The following is a 21,489-nucleotide window of genomic DNA, read 5'->3' as shown; positions in this document are numbered from 1 at the left end:
AAAATGTGTCACAAAGTATCTGCGAAAAACATTCAAGAAAACGTTAAATCAAACACTGCAAAGTCATTTCTGTCCGTCACACATGATTTTGTCTTTAATGAAATAAAAAAAGCCTTTTACAAGTGTTTTATTTTGTATTTAAACTGTATTATTACATAGCTATAATAAAAAAAAGAGGTTAGTAGAAAGTTGCCATGCTCTGATTACTCTCCACCAATGACCTAGTTATGTTATGGGTGGGGGGTGAACGGTGCATGACAATTTTTTTTTCTGTATATATAATGTATTTGTACATGTATGTATATGTAGGTATATATATATATATATATATATATATATATATATATATATGTATATGTTTATATATATATATATATATATATATATATATATATATATATATATATATATATATATATATATATATATATATACATATATATATATATATATATATATATATAAACACATATATATGCATATATATGTATATATATATGTGTATGTATATGTATGTATGTATATTTATAAATATATTTTTAAACTTCTTACATAGAAAAAAAAATCCTTTAACCACCCTTATTAATTCCTCTCCTTTCCTTCTCCTTCCTGCTAAATCTATTATTTTAAATAATACCGTTTTTTTGTTTAATCTCTTAATGTTTTTTTAATAGTTTTATAACATAAATGTGGAATTGTTTAATTGGCTCTTTTTTAACGTAACTATTTTTTGTTAATGTAATGTTTATTATTGTTAATGTGACTGTTGTTAATTATATCATTTTTTTATATGTAAGCTGTACAATTCCTGAATAAATAAAATAAAATTATAAGTTACACTTTTTGCGAGTATTTCAGTTCGTAAATAGTGATTTCGAACAAACTTGTAGGAGTAAAAGTATCGAAAAATAAAATGGGACCTACTAATATTGAGTGAATGAATTATGCTAATAATGGTTCGTATCGAAGGTGATCTCACTTCCTCTAGATAATTCCTCATAAATATTTGACCATTGAACTCACAGCATGTAAACGAATGGAAACATCGAACATCCGTCCATATTATTATGATTATTGATGACCAGAACAACAGAATAAGACGTGATGAGTGTTAAGTGTTAAATAACAGTATTTTTTATGGTAAATGATTTGAGTAACGTAAGTAGATAAATCAAGAATAATGTATTGTCTTATGACTCATTTATCCATTTATTGCGGCTAAAGGTGAAGGTATAAAACATTGACTTAACCTTTTCCACTCTGACCATTTTTTCTCATAACTGATCAGCTACTCTGATCAAAAAAATGTTACTTTTTTCTACCATTAAAATAAATATTTTGGTTCTATAATTTTGGGACACTCTGTCTGGCCAGTTCGTATGACCATTCGTTTTTATAACTGAACTTGAAAGTGTAACTTTCATCGTTTTAAAAAAAAAATGTGACGCTTTTCTACCATTAAAATAAATATTTTGGTTCCATAATTTTGGGACACTCTGTCTGGCCAATTCGTATGACCATTCGTTTTTATAACTGAACTTGAAAGTGTAACTTTCATCGTTTTCCATGGCGAATTAACTATAAAATATTTATTTTAAACACAAAATGCAATTTATGTTATTCTAACTACTTACACTAATATCACAAAATTTTGAAATATAATAGGTCCACAAAACGAAGAAATATGGTCGCAAAAAGTGGAGTATCCTTGAAGAACCGTCATAAATGAAGGATAACGACTGACTGTCCCAAAAATATTACCGTATGACAAATATTCTATCACCCAAAATGATAATTGATTTTTCCTAGAATATATCTAAGTAACGGAAAATTTTATTGAAAAAATCTTGTTTAATTCAATATGTTGCGATGATTAACCGTATTTATCTCAAATATTTTTTGGTAGAATTAAATTATAGATTAAAGTTATACCTGCGCCGGGCCAGACATTGTGGCCCACGGAGCTGCCTACTAGAATCATACGGGCCAGAATGTCTGGCCTACAGAGTGGTAAGAGTTAATGATAATAAGCGATAATCCACAAAATAATAATAATAATCGAACGAATGAAAAAAGGATACTATAACAAATTAATGAGGCAAATGTTGTTGGTAATAGAAGCAGAAGAAGATCAAAGATAACTTGGCATGATGAAGTATTTTAAATATTTGAAAGTGGTGTGGTTAGGAGTTGGAACAATCGGCCGGTATAGATGAGAAGGTATGTGAATGTGGAAGAGGCAAAGATTGTGTGCACAGACAGATTGGTGATCTCAGGGCTTACGATTTGGCATTTACACGGCATAAGTGATCACTTTATATACTTGTATAAAGTTTACTTATGCCAGGTAATCGAATCCACGATCCCAGTTTCTCAGTCGAACATCTACCCAACTACGCTAAGGCGCCAGTCAAAAAAGATAATAAAAAAACCTATGTAAAATAACTCCATCAACAAGACACATAAGGTGGCTTGGCTCTGCAAAATAAAAACATGAAAATTATGTTTATGAATTTGTAAATGATTATATGTTTTTACTATAATATGTATTTAACTACAGCAAAAAAGTAATATGTATTTAACAAAAAAAAATAAAAAAAGGTATAAAATATTCATATTATTTTTTGACATCTCATCAAAAATCAAAGGCATTTACGGGGCTGACGACCGTCATAGGCTGGTTTAAGTGATCAATTTATGATCGTTCTTATCTTTGATGAGATGTAAAAAAATAATATGAAAATAACTCCTGTAATTCGAGATAATCCAGATTTTGTGAACAAGTATTTGGACACACTCAAAATGTTGTACAAAATATTATTTAAAAATAAGATAAAATTACTGCACAGCCACCCTATCATGCGTATAAAGTAACAAAAGATCAAAATATGTTCCAAAAGTCCAAATCATGTTATGATCGTGTTGTACAATCATTATCAGTGTTCCAGCTACGCGGCCAATCATCAATTATCAATAACTTACGACCTGGTGACTCGCAGGAAGATATAATAACATTTTTCCATTATTTGAGCTTCCAGACACATATTGTGTGTGGCTGTGAGAACAAAAAGTGTGGCCGAGGTCAAATAGAGCATAACAAAGCTTCTGTCATCCGCCTCATTGTTGCGTAAAGCCAAATGCTTGAAGGGGCGAAAGGTAAAGATATGATGTTCGCCAGAGGGCCGGCACTGGGTTTATTTTTGATTAATTAAGCTTAGAAGAAGAAGAAGATGATTTTAAAATGATCATGATGTGAGAAGTACAATTCAATTTCAATTCAAACCCTTATCTGCACCCCAATGGTGCATAGGACACTGCATTACATGGTATAGACACAGTGTTATCTTGATCGTTAACACGATGGAAAGGTGATCAGCCCTCCGCTTCAGGTACCAGTCCAGGGTAATATTGAATAAATACTAGAGTGAAAAAATCACTTATTTTTATTTGACTCCCCTTGGGAATCGAAGCAGGGACCTCCAGAACGGTAGCCGAGCGTGCTGACCATTACACTACGGAGGCGGAGAAGAACACGTATTAAATAAAATTCTTACAACTCTCTCCTTATCGTTCATCGTTCACTTTGTGTAATACCAATTTTAAAAAAGTGGTATTACACAATGTCAACGATGACTGATATATAAGGAGAGCGATATATTACCATACCACAGAGTACAACATTTTTTTCATTTTTTTGAAGGAATAACCCGCAAAGCCTCTATAAGGGGGTTGTCTGCAGGTAGGATATTAAGGATAGGGAAGGTTAATGTAAAAACTACATCAAAAACACCCAGACCAATTGAAAATAAATATTTCTTGAATTTATTTTGCACTTGGCGGGAATCGAACCTGCGAGAGTCTCTACCTACGCCACGGTCCTTGTCTGTCATTTTTTTTTAAATATCCAAATACAGTCATAATCCGGCTTCAAAAACATGATATGGATATGAGACATATGTTATTGATGATTTAAATATAATAATCAAACACTTGTGTAATACCATATTTGAGTTTATTCATGTAAACACGATTAGTTTTGAGAACATCTCTATTTCACGAAACCAGTTTACATTAATAAACCCCTAAGTGGCCTTTTACAACTGTACTTGTATTTCATTTTTTCATAAATTGATTTGGCAGTCACTTTTTGTAATGCCAATGTATTTTTAATTTATGTTTTACTTGTTGAATACCACTATTTCTTAAAATCTATTACGGCACGTGTTTTGATGCATTCTGCATTATTAAAAATGACGGGGAATAACATCGAAACACAATAAATTTACCTATCTCTTTGTAGGTATTTACCTAAAAAGCAATAGATATTGCAAAAAGCGACTGCCGAATGAATTCATGAAAAAATACCTTTGCATAAGAATATAACGATAACACACTACTCAAATTCTTGGAAGTTCTATATATGGTATTATATATGAACTAATTTAGAAACATTGTTCTTGAATCACTAGAACTTGCATAGAAACATCTATTGGTGAGATGTAAAGAAGCTTTTTCATATTCTTCTTCATCTTTGATGAGATGTCAAAAAATAATATGAAAATGACTCCTATAATTGGAGATAATCCAGATTTGTGAACAAGTATTTGGACACACCTAAAATGTTGTAAATGTTATTTAAATGTTAAATTTTAACAGAATCCCTGCAGCCGGACCCTAATCAAACCAAACTCCTTCATTGAGCTAATGATGACTCAACCAATCTTAAATTCTGTGAGAAGAGAGAAATATTCCATGCATAGTCCTTGTCCACCCACACCGTTTGCACTAAGGGTCAGAGTGCCATGGCAAATAATACGAAACTTGGTACAGAACACTCCTTTAAATAAATCAATCAACGCGCGATTTTGAAAGCAAATGTTTTACGAATGATTTCTATATTATGAATTTGATATTGTTGAATTTAAACGTAGGAGTAGAAATTTAAATTCTGATTGTCTTTGACGGTGAAGTGATTACATTAATTGTGGGCGTCAATAAGACAGCTCTTAAGTCGGTAGCAATATTCATTATTTTGAATAAACACACTTCAATGTATTATATTTCAATAAATGTTCTAAAACAATACATACAAACACACCCCTTACTTTACATTTACTATGCTTTTTAAGGATGAGCCCAACGAATTAAATTTTATTAAACCGTTTAATTTTTATTTTTTTTAATTTTACAAAACATATTATTTAGTTTAAATATACGGTGTAACTTGCATAGTTACATAGGATATTTAATTTATACGATTTGAAATAGTTGGGGTAATAATAATAAACGCATTAAATAAACTGAATATAAAGCTAAAACAGTGAATTATTACAAGAGTATAAGACAAATTAATTTTTTAGGTTTTATATATTGCTCACTCCTTTAAACAACGTCATATTTAAAAAAAAACTTGATATTTCAGGAGATCGTTTTTAAAGTTTAAACATAAAATATAATGTATTAAAAATAAATATCAGGCCACTTATTGAACTTTTTACTATGCAACAGATCTTTTCAGATAAAACCCGAAGGTTTTTTCTCCATTTAAAAAATATTAAGTATTTTTTAAAAAATAATCAAACAATACATTTTCTTCAAAATGCAAAAACAACACTTTCTGCCCTGTAGCGGGTAAATATTAAGTTAAAAATATGCCTCTTTTGCCGGGATATAGTACATTTTTTGAGCATTCCGAAAACACGCACAACTGAAAATTGACGATTTTTGATTTATGACGTTCTTGAAAGGAGTGAGCGATATCTACTATGCTTTTTAAGGATGAGCCAAACGAATTAAATTTCATTAAACCGTTTTATTTATTATTTATATATCGTTTAAATTTTTTTTTTACACAAAACATATTACATAATTTATATATACGATATAACATGCATTATACATAGGATATTTAATTTATACGATTTGAAGTAGTTGGGGTAATAATAATAAACGCAGTAAATAAACTGAATATAAAGCTGAATCAGTGAATTATTACGACAAATGAATTTTCTAGGTTAAACACATATACTAATTTTTGATATCTCATCAAAGATGAAGAAGAATATGGAAGTCTGGGCTTTTACGGGGCTGACGACCGTTATAGTCTGGTTTAAGTGATCGCTTTACACACGTGTAACATTCACCAATTCTACTTATTATTATTGACAATCACACTACTCAAATTCTTGGAAGTTCTATATATATATATATGAACCAATTTTAAAACATTATTCTTGAATCACTAGAACTTCACAAGAGACATCTATTGGTGAGATGAAAAGAAGCATTTGGACGCACTGAAAATGTTGTAAATATATGTATTTTATTATGGTAGGTATTTCAATAGTATTATGTCACGAAATGCAAATTTTGAGCTGTGGAAAGGTATCCAAAACTAAGTAACCAACTGACCATCACGCCGCTTCCCCGCAGGAGTAGACAGAGAGGATAGAAATCACAGGATTAAGAACACTCTTACAAGATTAGCCAAAAGTCCCTTTTTCCGTTTCGCATATTTCACCAAACTTCATTAAGGCTTACATATTCCGGCTTCCAAAAATCCTAACGGCCGTCTGTCATAGTGGAATTTGTTATTTTTGTAAACCATTCGCAGGCAGAGGGTACGTGTTAAGCCACCCTTAACGAGATTTGAGACAAAGGTCGTAAGGTCAGACGGGCCGGGAGGGGGATGAAGATTTTAGGGTAGAAATGTATGTGTTTACTGGAATCGTGATGCAAACCATATTGGGCAAACGACATGTGGTAGCCACTAGTCGCAGGATACAGAAACACATATCGCTCACTCCTTTCAAGAACGTCATAAATCAAAAATCGTCAATTTTCAGTTGTGCATGTTTTCGGAATGCCCAGAAAATGTTCTATATCCCAGCAAAAGCGGAATATTTTAAACTTAATATTTACCCGCTACAGGGCAGAAAGTGTTGTTTTGTATTTGGAAGAAAAGGTATTGTTCAATTATTTTTTTAAATAAACTAAGTATTATTCAAATGGAGCAAAAATCTTCAGGTTTAACCTAAAAAGATCTGTTGCACAGTAAAAAGTTCAATAAGTGGCTTGATATTTATTTTTAATATATTTGTTATATTCTTAAACTTCAAAAACGATGTCCTGAAAAATAAAGTTTTTTGATATATGACGTTGTTGAAAGTAGTGAGCGACATATGTACTTATTTTTATCAAATTTTGAATTTCTTTCAAAATTTCATAAAAGCTTGTGGTTGAAGGGGCGAAAAGTTAAGATATGGTATTCGAGAACGGGCCGACCCAGAGTTTATTTTCGGTTCATTAAGTTAAGAAGTAGAAGAAGATTTTTTATCGCGTGTGATGTAAGAAGTACACTTAACCTGTCCGTGAGCATGGAAGAAATGAACGTTAGTGCGAATTTTCCTTAAAGGAGTATCGACGTTAATGAACGTTGATGTCCGTTTGTCAGTTAGTATGATGTTGATGTATCTTGTATAGCAATGACAATATCGTAGTCGTACAGGAGAAAGTGACCCACTACCAAAACGTAAAATATTCAGGAGGGTTATTTAAGTCACTTTTGCATGGCAACAAAATAAACATCAATGCAGTTAGTCATTTTTATCAAGTCAATATATTATACTTACAAGTTTAAAATCCTTTGGGACATTTTCAGGGCAATATTAAGCTAGTAAGATATCAAATAGTCAATGATCTCGGTTTTGTAAAAAAATGCACTTGGTCACTTTCTCCTGTATGACTACGATATATCTGTGGATATTTGTCTGTAATTTTGTCATAATTGAAAAATATTTCGAATAGGTGTTTTTTTTAAATAAGTTTATTTTAACATAATTTCAATCTTTATCATACGTCGATTTAATGAAAAAAAAAATTTTTTATCATATGAAAAGAACGCACTTCCCAGAGAAAGTCGGACATCAATTTTTGTACTCCCGGAAAGGTTAAAAAAGAAAATTCTTACAGTCGTCTCCAAGTGAATGATATACATATATTTTTGATGGTTTGAATATAATAATTAAATACTTGTATGATACCATATTTGAGTTTATTTATGTAAACACGACTAGTTTTGAGATCCTCTTTATTTCACGAAACCAGTTTCGTTTACATTAATAAACCAAAATATGTTCTTAAACGAGTACAAGTTTATTTTTTTATTAATTCATTCAGCATCACTTTGTGGTAGGTAATATCAATCCATTTTAAATTAAAGTTTTACTTGGTACACGTGTTTCGATGCATTTGTATTCTTTACATTTTTTGACATCTCAACACAGATGAAGATTATATAAGTCTGCGCATTTACACGGGTAGGACCATGACAGGTCGTAAGCACTGTAAATTCCGAGATTTCCAAATTTTTCTTCATCTCTGATAGCTGCTGTCACATTCCCTGGTCCAGTATTGAAACTCTTGGTTTCCATTCTGACCCAAACATAAAAAAAAAATCGTTTTAAAAAATATTATTGTATTTAATTTTATCAATTAAGCTAAGTTTTTCGCATTTAAATAATAATAAAAATATAAATCTTCATCTACGTTGAGATGTCAACAAATGTTTTAAAAAAAAGTGACAACTAAACATATTTAGGTAAAAAAGTTAGACTGTTATTATTATTAGTGATTCAAGACCAAGGTTTCTTAATTTGTTCATATATATAGAACTTCCAAGAAGGAAGAGTGGTGTGGTTGTCAATAATAGGTAGAATTGAATGTTGCACGTGTGTAAAGTGAGCACTTAATCCAGCCTATGACGGTCGTCAGCCCCGTAAATGCCCAGACTTCCATATTCTTCTTCATCTTTGATGAGATGTCAAAAAAAATATGAGAATAACTCCTATAATTGGAGATAATCCAGATTTTGTGAACAAGTATTTGGACACACTTAAAATGTTGTAAAAAAAGTTAGCTTAGTTTTTATAACGAAACTCGATAATTCGTTTCTCCTTTACGCAACCGTCCCGCATAATTCGCAACCGTCCCACAATACGTTATCGCTGTACTTTCCCCTAATACTCGTGTTATTTATGTCCATTTGCTGCACACAGCATTTAGTTGCGTAGTATTTAACCATGGCATTTACCTACCAAACACCAAGCCCTCGTTTATAGATCGACCTACCTCGCTATTCGCCTAACTGCCTAGTATGCTGTGAATAATGTCGTGCTCAATAAATAGTACTTGTATAATAATTGTTGGAAAAATGTTTATTATCAAGGTTGATCGAATGAGTGAAGGAACAGTAATAAAATAAATTTATGAGGCGAATGTAGTTTGAAATAGAAGCAGGAGAAGGCTGAAGAAAGCATGGAGTAGGTAATATAAAAAAAAGAAGAAATGCGATCTCTCAAACGAAAGTGTGAAATGAAAAATGAAAAATCTAATTGTTAAATGAGGAAAGAATGCAAAGCTGAAATGAGATATATTTTTTAATTAATTCATGTTATATTAACGTTAGCATATTTCCTCTTTAAATATATGGTAGATTTTTATAAAGTATTTTTTTAAGTATACAATTTAATATTGGAAGTTTTTATGTCACTTCAACCGACAGTTTTAAAGTTAATTCATACAAAATCAAAATTGACAATTTTCCTTTTTTAAAGACATTTCGTATTTTAAATACAATATTCAATATAACATTAGGATACCGTTTTTTTAAAAATATAATTTAGAATTTCTTGAATGTTTTTCGCAGATACTTTGTGGCACATTTTATAAACTTTATAAAATAAAACAACTTTGTTTTAATCACTTTTTATTGGTACACTTTTTTCCAACCGGTTTCAACAAGAACCTTGTCATCATCAGGGTTTATGTACTAATTCTTAACCATTAAAATACTCATAGTTAGCTTATAGATCCCTTCAAAGTGTACCTATAAAAAGTGGTTAAAACAAAGTAGTTTTATTTTATAAAGTTTATAATTTAGAATATTCATCGAGAAAAAAAAAACGTTTATTCAAATATGTAACTGTGAAGCATTTTATAGCAGTACGTAACTGTGCGCAGGTGATACGTTATAAATTGGACAGTCATGTCCAAAAAAATAGGAAGAGTGCTTTATCTAAATATCCCTAAAATCGCCCTTAGAAAAACATTTATGATATTCAGAATTCGAGTAATCGATTACAATGCTAAATCGCAATGTCTATTGACCATTATACCGAAGTGACACAATGCAGGATGATCACCAGTTTTATTATTCCAATATGTTTATTGATTCGGTTTTACCAGTATCCAGGCCATGGGTCGGCAAAGCATGGCTCCAGAGCCGGTCTTTGACCTTTTACGTGCTCCTCAAGTACAAATATCCAAGAGAAGGCTCTTGGACTATATGTATTCATGCGAATAATCTTTTTAAGCATGAAACTTAGTAAAATCAAACTGAGAAAAAGTTTTACCGTCGAGAACCTGGAAAAATGCTAAAAATAACGACTATTTTAAAAATTAAACACTTGTATTATAAAATAACACTTGGGTTTTATTTCATTACACACGACTAGCTTCGAAAACTACAGTTGTTTTTATCAACAGGTCAAAAAAAAACAAAAACTTACTCAACAGTTTTATTAATCAGCTGTCGATAAAAACAATTGTAGTTTTCGAAACTAGTCGTGTGTATTGAAATACAACTCAATACTCAAAATTCATCCCACAAATTTAATGCCGAATCAATGAATAATATAAAAATAACAACATACAAACCTGACTGGATCAAACTTTCAAAGGAGATGCAAGGACATTATTCGTAATATTATTTTGAATAAGTAGTATTACATTTAGTTTAACTTTTCACATGTGGATGTAAATATTTGTAGTTTTTTTTAAACTAGTTGTGTGTAATGAAATAAAACTTATTAAGTGATAAACTTTCACAAGTTTTTAATTTAAAAAAAATTAACACATCATTCCACAAAATTAATGTCCAATCAATAAGTAATAAAGGTAGTATTCTGATGGACACCTTACTTTCAAAACATTTTTCATCAATGAATAAAATCATTTTTACAATTTTTTCAATCAATTTTTATTATGTGTACCCGTAATTTAATAAAGATCTAAAATTTTAATAAGGGTGTACTAGAATTGATGATATGCTCTCATTTTATTCGTTGTAATGTACATATTTGGCTCTTTGGCTAGTAAGATTGCCGACCACTGGTATAGACACTAAAGCGTTGCGTTATGCATGGAAAAAAAACGCAAACGCCACGCCATTTTATCCCCTATTTTTTCAGCCCCTAATGGCGGTATTCCCGTGTTTATTTAGTGGAGGTGGTCGCGCGTCGGACGATGAGGGTCGATTGGATTTATTGTGAAAAAATCTGGACATTTTTGCGACGCATTGTTATGTTTTGGTCCGTGAATGCATATTTTTGTGCATGAATATGAAATGTAAGCCGGACTGCTTACTGCTTATATATCCCCCAATAAATGCACATCGATCAATTATACGCATACATTTCTGTCGCAGAATTATGTAAAATGCATTTGCGTACTTTGAATATTTTTTTACTCTTTTATACATGGCAGATAAACCGAATTTATACGGCTTAAACAGCATTAACAAGTAACATAAATAAATAATATTTCTAATATTTTAAGTTTTTTACTAACATTTCTTCGTGAAACTTCTTTTTTTTGGGAATAAAATAACCGCTATATAGTTTTAACCATATTTATTTTATTTGACAAGTGAACGGGTAACGTCGTTATTGACATATCGCTCACTCCTTTCAATAACGTCATATATCAAAAAACTTCAACTCAACTTGGGATGATATATCTATCATTATTTATGAAAGAAGATGCAGCGCTTTCAAACTGGCATTTGGCTGGCTTAAGCGATCACTTATACACTTGTGTAACGATCATCATTCTGCTCATTATTGAACATCCATATTTTATTATTTTTTGGACTTGTATACATGCAATGATCTCGGATTCCTTTCATATGTTAGTAGCAATTCAAAAGATTTGAAAGAATGGCTAATTGCGATCAGTTGAGGAATTTGTCTAGTGTCTGTTAGAATAAAAAATAAATAATTGTTATTTTTTTTGTATTATCATTATTATATTTAATATTTTATCTTTTATATAAAGCACATAAATGTCAATAAATAAATTGAAACACACATCTTAAATTCTGAATGTGTTAGGTTTATTTTGTAAAATTCTCTAAGCCTGTAAATAAATATTGTAATTAATTGAATAAATGTAAAAAGTATTATTTTCTGTAGACGGTTAATAAATTAAATACTAAAATAAAAAGTATTTAAAAAAACGCTGAAATGATTTAAAAACAAAATTCATGTATTTTTCAACCCTTATAAAAAGTGTAAACATCCCTCGTTTCAAGTTATTACAATTTATTACATTTATTTAAAAATTGGTAAAGAAATTCTCTAAATAATAATGCTTAACACAGGATATTGTAACGTATCATAAAACTAATAAAAAAGTGACAAAATACATCAATTTACAAAATAACAACCCTTTATCGCCCATAAACTTAAGTCATTTTTTATATCAAGAATCGAGACCCCAGATAAAAATAAAAAATAGGCCGCTTGGCACGCGCGTACCGCGGACAAATGTTCATCCATTCCAATTACTTTCGTTAGCAACCTGTTATTATAGAGGGTGAAAAAAACTTTATACCCTTTTCACCCACGCCTGTAAAAAATGACCCCAAGATTAACATATTTTTTATCGCTTTTCATGCTAGGGTTAAATATAACCATTGATACCCTTTGTACGATCATTTACTTGGCAAAATAATAAGTGTCCAATTAATCCGATCGATCGAATCTATTTATTTACATATATCATGATCCGTGGGGTGGATTCGGAAAAAATAGGGGTAAAAAATTATTTGTTTTAACGCCATACGGTATAAAAAAATGGTCAGTATCATTTTTATACAAACATATTATTTATCGTATTTTGAATTACAAAATAAACACATAAAAAAACATTATGATTTTTTTTAATCACTTGAAAATTTTTAAGAACATTAAGATTTTTCGCACACTGAATATGTTTGATGTACCATTAGTTTAATTATGTTTAATTAGTTGAATATGTTTGATGTCATATTTTAAATTACAAAATAAACACATAAAAAAAATATTATGATTTTTTTTATTCACTTTAAAATTTTTAAGAACATTAAGATTTTTTGCACACTGAATATGTTTAATGTACCATAAGTTTTTCTCTTAAACTTATTTTTGTAAAATAGAGTTTATTCTCTTTAAAATGTTAAATGTATTACAAGACCAGGTTTATATTGACCTTTTTTATTTATTTTTTATTTATTTGGCATTAACTTTGTGGAATGATATGGTAATTTAAACATAAAACTTAAACACTTTTAAGATACTATTTTTGAGTATATTTATGTAATCTTGACTAGTTTCAAGAACACCTGTAATTCTCAAAACCACTTATGTTTACATAAATAAACTAAAAAAAATGGTGTAAAACAATGTTTAATTTTTTAATTGAAATATTTTGTAGATATCAGTGATCAAATTTAAATTATTATATACTTAAGTTATCATTTAGATCTAGCTGAGAAATATGCTAAATACTTCTTGTATATGAGCAGAGGATACAATTCACTACAAAAATGAGGTGGAATACTTAAAATTTAATAAATAAATAAAAATAACAGCAACAACAAAAATTACAATGCATATGAGTTATAGGTAGGACGCTAACATACAGAAGAAACGCGTCATAAAAAGTAACAATTTTGTTTATTAAAAAAGGTATTTGGTTAAAAACTAAAAATACGGTGTGTTTTGGCAAATTTGTAGCAGAATCATGATAATACAGACTCGCTAAAGCAAAGTGCAAATAAAAAACAAAAGGATACTAATTCGAAAACTTTTGTAAGTTTAGCTATTTCATGTCCACATGCCACCATCGATTAATGCACCTGCCGTGGGGCATTGTGTTCATAAAACAAAAACAAAAAAAAATACAAGGCACCATGCGATATAAATCCACAAAAAATCCTAAAACAAACGCGAAACTACCGACAAAAATTCTAGGCATGACATCTGACGATGGACTCTACCCCCTGACGCTTTTAGGGGTAGCGTTAAGTTTGGGTGAGTTTTAAAGGCACGCTTTTTAAGGGTGACTTTTCATCTTGTCGCTGAGGGATGGCATTAAAAAGTTTTTATTTCGCTTATGAGGGTCAGTAGTGACTTGAATTAATTTTTGATGTATGGTGTCAACTTGGGTGTTTGTTTTTTATCCCTCTTATACATTACAAAATCCTCTCCTTTAGGCAACCGACGATCGTTGCATATTTATTTTTATCAAACATCAAATTAAAAAAAACTGCTTTTCAGTTTTGTAAACAAGACAAATAAAAATAAAACATTTACATCACACCACTTTTTAGTTTGTTAATGTAAAAACGGCTAGTTTCGAGAACTAGAAATGTTCAAATCAATGTTGATGAGTTCTGTAGTTCCCAAAACTAGTTGTGTATACATTAATTAATATACTCAACACTGCACAGCACTGCAATGATGATAATATGTCCTCTTAAATTTTTTCAAAATATTATCTGATAAAAATGTGAAAAATATAAATAAATCAATATTATTTTTTCTGCTTATAAAGTTCAAACAAGTAACGATTCATGTCATTCATATAAAATAATTTAAAAATCCAATTTTTTAAATCTTTTCTTTTTGTCAATGTAAGACGTATTTGTTTTATTTTGTTATTTTATTACGAAAATGTGAAAAATTGATAAAACATTATTATTTTTTTACTTTCACAGTTCAAACAGGTTATGATTAATGTCATTCACATGTAATAATTTGAGAATGCAATTTTTAAAACATTTCATATTGCCAATGTAAGATTTATTTGTTTTTTTTTCTCACTACATACGTGTACCTTGCCGGAAGGCTTTTTATACATAACATTTCATGAATATTAACGGTCGCATAAAGTATTTTGTGATATGAATACGTTAAAATCCATGTCAGTTCACTTTTCATTATTCTCCAAGACGATTTTTTTGCTGCGCTCATATGTAAGAATCAGGCAGTTACATGAATTAGCATAAATTTACATATATCAGCATGTGATTAGATAAATAAATTCGATTGTGTTCGTTCGATTGCCTGATATATCGGTTTAGATTTATCGATTTTCGCTAGTAATAAAAGTTTATTATTAAGTTATCCAAATCATAAATCATTTCAGTACTTTCGTAACCTTTTGTATGATTTGTTTAAAACATTTACAAGTTTTGTTCTATTTCGACGTAACCCCAAAATTTTAATTAAATTACCTATCATTTTTAAATAATTAATTTGAAGAAATTTATCATTCGTTTAAACAGAGTAAGGAATAATTTCGAACTTACATTAGGTACCTTCTTAAATATAAATTTAGCAATAGAGGTTTCCATCGATGATTTCAACGTGACCCTAATAATTATAATTAAATTATCAATTGTATATGATAACGCATGGTTTTTACCACTCAAGTGGCAAACAACGGTTTTTATTTACAATTTCATCATGTCTGGCTACAAAGTGAACGCTGAAGCAATAAATTAAATAAATTGCCAATCATTAAAAATATATGAGTTTCTAGTAATTATTCTTTCGTTTAATCGAATTAGGATAATTTATATTCAGTACCCACAAAAATAAAATGATTGTTATTGATGCTTAATTAGGCATGCCAAATACTTGAAAGTGGTCAGGTTAGGAGTCGTAATAATCGGCGGGTATGTATGAGGAGATGCATGAACGTGGAAGAGGCGAAGAATGTTTCCAATGACAGAGTGGTGTGGCGTTCTATTCTCTCTGCCTACCCCTGCGGGGAAGCGGCGTGATGGTTAGTTTGTTAGTTAGATACTTAGTTAGTTTTTAAAGTTATATTCTAAACCAGCCGATGACAGGACGAAATTATTTGTCAATATTTCATGTTCACGGATCAATGAGATCTTTGTTATATTATGTATATTTCACAAACCTCATAAAATATTTTATACGAGTAGCTGTCAAAAAAACTTAAAAATACTATCTTGAATTTGTGAGTTACATCAAAAATCGTTATTTTTTAAAATTAATATCAAAAGTACAAAAATATTCAAATCGTATGGTGCAACTTTATAAAAATATACACCATACATAAACCTACAAAAAGGGTAGATCTTGTTTGCGAAATAATAAAAAAGAACCGGTTAAGGGTAGGAAAAAACAGCATTTTTTCAATCTTCGATAATTAAGAGTGAAATTATACCCCTAGCTTCGCATATATTAAACTTTCCTAACGGATAAAAAGAAAAGTATAACAAAGAGCTTTTTGCACACACTGTCGTATATGGTAGATCAAGCTTCGTTCCACATAGGTATCGTTTGCGACCATTTTTTCTAGTTCAGTTTTTTTGTTCTGGCATTGTTTGTTTGCAAAACTAATGCAGTTGTTTCACCGGTTTTGGGGTGATATATTTTTATGATAATTGAGTCGGATTAACAATCAAATTACCATTCGGATGTCTCCTTTTATCTCGGCATCTCGGTACACCTAAAGCATTGTTGAGTTTTTATAAAGTTTATGCAAAAAGCTCACCCTTCACCCGTCATCCAGTTTTTTCAATACGGTTTTTCGTACTGCCAAGATCATGAATCCTTCAAATAATTAATAAGCTTTCTTGGGTTTCCGTTAGATTTTATTACGCGGAAATTCTTTCAGGTTTTTTTCGTCATACCGTTACATATTTTTATTTGCGTAAAATTGTGTACTGGCAGTATTTATTATAATTATATTCTTACCTTAACTTAAACCAGGGGTAACTATTTATCTATGTAGTAAAGATTTTTTTATCGAGTAAAATAACATTTTTTTTAATGATGACATAACCTTTCTAATAAGACGAATTAGAAATTTTTAAATACATTTGAAGTATCTCATATATTTATGAATAAATGACTACTGATTAGTAAGTAAATGGGTAGTAAACATTATCACTCGTCGTTTACTTTATGTTATAAAAGTTAACAGTAATCTATAATTTTAAAAAATTACTGCATTTAACTGTTTAAAAGATTAAATCAAAGAAACCATTTTTTTTCATTATTTACAAAAACATTTCAATTTGACACTATTTCTGTGAGCCTAAGTGGCTCATTATTAAAACAATATTAATAAAAAAATCGATCCCAGAAACTCTGACTCAAGAGACCGCGACAAAAACAATTTCTATCAAATTTTATTTTTGTTTATTTTCTTCAAACGGTTTCGACAAGCACCCTGTCATAATCATGGATGGATATGTGCTTGTCTTGCTTGTCGAAACCGGTTGGACAAAGTACCAAAAAGAAATTAGTTAAAAATAAATAAAAACTGAAAATTCTAATGATTCTTGTATTATATAATGTTTCAAAATTGGATCATATATTTAGAACATCCAAAAAATTGAGAAGAGTGGTTGTCAATCTTGGGTAGAATTGGTGAATGTTACAAGTTTGTAAAATAATCACTTAAACCACCCTACGACGGTCGTAAGTCCTGTAAAGGCCCAGACTTCCATATTCTTCTCCATCTATGTTGAGATGTCATACAATAATATGAAAAATGATAACTATTTTGGTCAGTTTACATGGAGCTCTTTTCGTAAAATACTACCTTAAGGCGCTTCGATTCACAAAAATAAGATAAACATATGAGTAGAGAGAATCATTTTCGTAAGTTATGTTGATCTGTCATCTATGTTAAGATGTTAAAAAAATAATATGAAAAATTTAAAGTTTTAAGTTACAAAAAATGTGCCACAAAGTATCTGCAAAATCATTCAAGAAATCGAATTTCTTCACCCCGTGACGTCACTCACCCCTAGGTAGGTGTTTCAACCCCCCCTCCCTCCCCCTTCAGGCTAGCCTCACCCCCCGCTCGGTCCGTGTGACCCTGCGCTACCCGCAGTCCGGCCGTACCATACACGGCCGGTCACTAGTGGATACCGAATCAATTGTAGGAACTATACCCGAGGAGGAAATAATACAAATTATGTGGGTGGCGTATTTAGAGGGTGATGAAATGTAATACTTCGAGGCACGCGAGATTTTTATTAGGCTTATGAAAAATTACTAGGAATTTTAAAGTTTAAAAAGGGTTTAATATGGCTGTAGTATTATAAATCATTTGTGGAAAAGTAACATTTCTAATATCTCACAAAAATCCTTTTAATGCCAATCTGTTCTGTTTACTGTATTCTTTCGAAATCTTAATTAAAGTTGCGACAAAACGTGACCAATCCAAACCAATATGAAATCATTAAATCGTACCAAAACGTAACAATTTTACTAGTTAGAATTCCTGATTGCTAAAAATCACTTTGAATGGAAATGTAACGATTTGGTGAGGACCCCCTTATTTATTAATTTAATATTTACATCGTGGAATAAAATTGAGATTTAAAGATAAAAATTGAATTTCATTAATTGATACGACAGTCACTTTGTGGAAAAATATATTTTTTGAAAATTAAACTTAAGATAGTGAATGCCACTATTGCTGTATTTAAAAAGCAAAACTTAAATAAAAGTAAATAAAAAATTTCCCAAATACTCATCATTCTACCCATATTTAATAACCATACTACTCAAATCCAGGATAAATTATCAATCTCATGACCTGTGTCATACACATGAATTCACAACAGCCTTCTATGTTGGATTAAGAAGGCTTTTATTTAGCAGAGACCGTTTATTTGGATGTATGCAAGATCTGAACTCCGGATTGTTTTTCATAGTGGGAAACTCCTGAAAACATTGTATATTTTTTTAATATGGCTAATAATTTTACCAGTTATTTTTATTCAAAACAGTTTGTATTTGTATATGTATATGTATATATATATATATATATATATATATATATATATATATATATATATATATATATATATATATATATATATATATATATATAAATATATAATATACAGATATATATATATATATTATATATATATATATATATATATATATATATATATATATATATATATATATATATATATATATATATATATATGTATATATATATATATATATATATATATATATATATATATATATATATATATATATATATATATATATATATATTATATATATATATATATATATACCTCAATAATTTTTTTCTCGTTAGCTTCAGCAATCGCCTGTCAATGAAAACAACTGTAGTTTTCGAAAGGAATTGTGTGTAATGAACTTAAACTTTGTAAGTGGCAACTATACAAGTGTTGTATTTTTATACATATTCACATTTGAAAACAACTGTAGTTTTCGAAAGGAATTGTGTGTAATGAACTTAAACTTTGTAAGTGGCAACTATACAAGTGTTGTATTTTTATACATATTCACATTTGACATGGGTACCTAACCTACATAAAACAAAGCTTAAAAGTCTTGTTTGGTGTGCAACGACCGGGTGTTTACAATTTTCCGTGACACATTTGACATGAAATACAGTCGGGCCAAATAAATTCAAACTAAATTTGAATATCTTATCCCTTTTCTAGTCCATCACGTTCCATGATAATAAAACTCGGGCCGAGTTATTGAGCTGCCCACCCGCCTCGCTCGGGGGGCTGGGGTGGGTTTGGAAGGGTGGAATATTTGTGGTCGGGGGCGGTACCAGGTACGACCAACCATGACCCGTGGCCATTCGCGTGTGCGGACAAACAACCCTCTCTGTTCTGGTATATAACGTTATAGTCATGTTGGTGTATATACGTAGATGCATGGTTTTACAAAGTGTTTCCGTAATGTGCAGTAAGAATATCTCAATCTTGACTTTCGTGTCGAAGTTCGGAAAAATTTAAGGGAATCGCTCCATATAAAGGAATTTAACTTCCTGCTAACTATGTGGACATGCACATGATGATTATCAAAATTAAACTATTGTAAAAGCATGTAAGACGGAGGATATCATGAAGTGGGGACGACAACGAAGGCGATACTGGAAGGAACATATAAACAGAATGTTAGAAGATAGACTTCCACGTATCGCCTTCCAAGGCAGACCCCCAGGCAGACCTCCGAAAAGATGGAAAGACAGCTGGGAGTCAACATCCCAGGAGCGACCTGCGGAGGCACAAACAGATCCCTAGGATCTACAAAAAAAAAGAAGAATAAGAACTAGAAAAAGAAACAATTGTTTAAGACCACTAGTCAAGTTTTATTTCACACACTAGTTTCGAAATCTATAAATGTTTTCATCGACAGATGAAAACGAAAACTGTTTTTGTAATCACATGTAATCACACAAATATATGCGATGAATAGGTAATAACCTAAAATTCAAGCCCAAAAGCTTCTTTTTTGCAGGCTTGTTACCAACTCTAATATATTCGATTCACATACCCAAACCATCTCAACAATAGTTATCAATAATGAGTACCTTACATTCTTTCCTTATTTCACCATTCGAACATCTATCATACATTGTTTTGACCCAAATTCACATGAGAAATTTGCTAACTTCATGTTTCACTTTCATATATTAGGGTAGGAAACCAGGACTCGCTTCAGCTTTAATCATTTTTATGTTATGCTCATTTTCCATTGTATCTTATACAATGTATATGCCACGTGAACCTCAAATGCATGCATACTTCAATTCCAGCTTTGGAATAATGGTAATTAAATTGATAAAATAATTAAAAGGGTATATTGTAGATAACGGAATATCCACAGTAAAAGCGACGTTTTCCTAAGGGTAGTACGACCTTTCCACCCCATGAACCCCCCTCATATCACCATACCACAGTAAGCCTTCACACGAAAGGCTCTGAACTTTACTGAATGACACGACCGCTGTCCTTCTTTCTATACCCATTATTATTTATAAATTTAAATAATACGATGATTTATACATTTACTGCATTTTTTATCTTTTGTCACGCTACAATTATACTTTCACATGTAGAATTATTTTTAAATATTATATATAAATATCATATTCCATTTATCTTTGTTTTCGTAATCTAAACAAACTCATATTTACTTCTCAACATAGTTGAAGAAGAATATAGAAGTCTGAGTATTTTCAGGTCTTACGACCTATGCTGGTTTAAGTGATCACTTTATACACGTGTAACATTCATTATTCTACCCATGATTGACAACAACACTACTCAAACTTTGGATGTTATGTTTTCATTCGTCTCCTAGTACCTACGTAAAATAATTCGAGAAGAATCTTACATATGTTTCACGAAAGCTTTGGCGTAGAAAAAAAACTAACTTAACTGAACCATGGATGGTGCCAAAACCTCACGCATGAAAGACGTTAAAATATCCAAACATCTTCCAAAAATTGAGTTTGGATTTGTGAACAAAGATTTGGATACCCTCAAAGTAGCTAACTCAGGTTGTACGTGTTTTTATTTTTATTTATTTATTTTATTAAGAGACTTGTCTG

Source organism: Brachycentrus maculatus, unplaced genomic scaffold, assembly GCF_059751285.1.
Source record: "Brachycentrus maculatus isolate JH-2025_06_01 unplaced genomic scaffold, ASM5975128v1 h1tg000092l, whole genome shotgun sequence".
Lineage (NCBI taxonomy): Eukaryota > Metazoa > Arthropoda > Insecta > Trichoptera > Brachycentridae > Brachycentrus > Brachycentrus maculatus.
The sequence above is the reverse complement of the archived record's forward strand: the minus strand, read 5'-3'. Positions refer to the sequence as shown.